Source organism: Carassius gibelio, chromosome B20 (genome assembly GCF_023724105.1).
Source record: "Carassius gibelio isolate Cgi1373 ecotype wild population from Czech Republic chromosome B20, carGib1.2-hapl.c, whole genome shotgun sequence".
Taxonomy (NCBI): Eukaryota; Metazoa; Chordata; class Actinopteri; order Cypriniformes; family Cyprinidae; genus Carassius; species Carassius gibelio.
Window position 1 is genome coordinate 18,313,022 of NC_068415.1, and position 2,831 is coordinate 18,315,852.

Sequence of the window (2,831 nt, forward strand, 5' to 3'; positions counted from 1 at the left end):
GAGAATACTTTTTTAGTCAAAAACTATTGAAAAAATTATGTCAGAATGCCAGTTCCTGCATCAGCAGCACAACATGCATGCATCCTGATACTCTCGTGGGCTACCTTTCTGGGCTTTGAATGTGTCAGTTGTATTGCTGCCTATGGAGGGTCAGTAAACACTTGTATTTCATCCAAAATATCTTAATTTGTGTTCTAAAAATGAAAGGTTTTACGAGTTTAGAACAACATGGGCGTGAGTAATTAATGACTGAATTTTTATTTTGGGTGAACTACCCTACCCCTTTTAAACTCCTTTTCCTATGTTGTTGGGTAGGGAAGGATGGTTTATACTACAAGATGCAGGCCCTACATTGCAGGGTAATGTCAATTTGACACTATGTAAAGTTAAGAGTGACAATTTGACCCCAGCAGGCCATAATAATCAGTAAATATGGCGATGATCATGGGTCATGCTGAAAGGTCCATCCATCCTAACACCCTGATGTGATTGTGCATATGTACGTTTTCTTTCATAAATAACATTTGCAAGTCATTTCTGGCAGTACGATGTGTCACATCCTATCTATTTGCTGCTTACACATGCCAGTCTGATAAGACTTCTTTGTTTTCCCCTGTTCCCCAAAACGCTTCGGAACGGGCACATCCTGTATATGAAAAAAAATGCAGTTCCCGGTCGGAAAAGCTGTGGAAGTATGCAGAAAAGAGTAGTGGGACAATAGGCCGGATCTACGGCAGTTCCTAAAGCCTCGATGTTCTGAAGCACTTCTGTTTATTTCACACATTAATCTAATGCAAATAGCCAGGCAGGAACAAACAGTCTTTTGTGGGAGAGGAAACTGGTTCATAAACTCAACTCAACTCAACAAAACAATAAATAAATACATGTAAAAATTTTATATGAAGACATGGACTTATTTGGAAGAGGAAGCATTTCCATCGGTTTCTGTAAGATAAAATAAATGAAAATATAATTAAATTCGATATATATATATATATATAGGGTCTGAATCTTCCTTGTTTGGCCCATTTATTTTTCGTGAGTTATACAATGTCATAACTCCCAGGTCATTCACTCTCACAATCAGTCCATAGACTGACGTCTCTTTATTCAAGGTCAAGGCCACAGCCATGACAACACAACAATTGCAAAAATAACACAGAATCCCCATGTCATCTCTCATTGTTATTTTATTCCCGAACAGTGCAAACACAGGTATAAAAGATCTCAATATGAAATTTACATTCACATAGAACCATCGCAATAAATGCAACCCCAAAAATAGCACAAATATTACAAATCATCAATAAAATACTCTTTTCTTTTACTCTACAATATATTTAATACGTACAATAATTTTGACCCGTATCAAATATGAAAATATCTAATCGACATGAAAATCTATTCTATGATTTTACTGTGCACACTTTATGCAGTAATAAAGTTAATATATCATTAATGTTCATAACAGCAGTAAGTTAGGCCACTTTAGTCAAAATAGATCATATTAAGCTATATCAAATAGAACCATTTAGCTGTTTGGCTACATTTGTTGGATCATAGAATCTGAAATATTCAGTGATACGATAAGCATTTTGGCATTTTGCATTCATATTCATTAAAGGAAAAAAGAAAAATCTATGTATATGAAACTCGAATGAACAGCTCCTTACTTTACGTTAATAAATATGCGAAATTCCGTACATGGCAAATGAAGCTAAATGCAGCGAAAAATAGAATCAGAGAGAGCATTCCTGAATACATAGCTTAACATGTATTAAACGTCGAAAAATATAAAGGAATAGCCCATTTGCAAGTCGGTATTGAGCCCCATGTGGTTCAATCAGTCCATATGAGAGTTAAGTTCAAAACGGAACCGAATGCACAAAATGTTGCAAAGTTGCGCTAGAAAAGAACACCGTTTGATATGTTGGTAACCGTATGTGTTGGCACATATTCAAAGAAATACACTTTCTCCAACAGACCCTGGATAAAAAGGCAGTCACTTCAAGAGCTTGACAAGGCGCCAATGCTACAAAACTCCCAGAAAGCTTTGCCCACAGCACCACACACGGACCAGGTAAGCAGATACACCGTCAGATAATGAAGAAAAAGATGGTTCGTTTCATCAAGGCCATTATTCTGGGCTCATGCAGTGCTACTAAAGCATGTTTCGCAACATATCTTCAACACTTTTCACCCTCAGTTGTGTTTTTGCAATAGGCATGCATTAGAGACACAAATCAGTTATCAAATAGAGCGACGTGACAGAATTACGGCATGCTGAGAGGGACATGCAGAACGGCATGCTTGAAGCCAAACTTCTTTCGCTAGGCATCATGGGAAATCTATCAAAGATACAGTAATAGCACAGAAAAACAAAAAACAAATAAAAGATCATTCTGAAATCCGAAATGAGGCTTGTGAGGCTTTCCAAACCGAGAGCAGGTTTGAGACGTTCACATGCTCCGAAACAGATGCACTAAAATCCAGATGTTTAACCTAAGATCTAGAGAGTACATGACACATCCAGCACTAAAATATCATGCATGTTCAACCGTGTGGGAAAGATCGTTCTGCAAGCACAGTGAGAGATGCTACCTTTGATAGGAGAATCTGAAAGCGAAGTGCCACCACCGACAAAATGGAATAAATGTATATTAAGCCATTTGATTACATACTGGAAGCCAATCTGGTTGCTTTTTGTGAATAGTATTATCGGTGACAGCCTTGATTGTGCTGGCTTCTCAATTGTACTGGTATTTCACTTCACCGACTCTTAAATGCAATGGGATCGCTTGTCGTGTTATTACTGGAAAGGATTTCCCAGA

General features: G+C 37.5%; 1 protein-coding gene across 1 annotated transcript in view; it reads right to left on the reverse strand.

Annotated features, from left to right (window-relative positions):
* Nucleotides 1–1,181: 1,181 nt before the first annotated feature.
* Nucleotides 1,182–2,831, reverse strand: part of LOC127983864 (adenylate cyclase type 1-like) — a 31,913-nt gene continuing 30,263 nt past the window's right edge. The window contains exon 18 of the mRNA XM_052586230.1: nt 1,182–2,831. This exon is cut by the window's right edge and continues 1,204 nt beyond it. The gene's annotated coding sequence lies outside the window, so the exon portion shown is untranslated.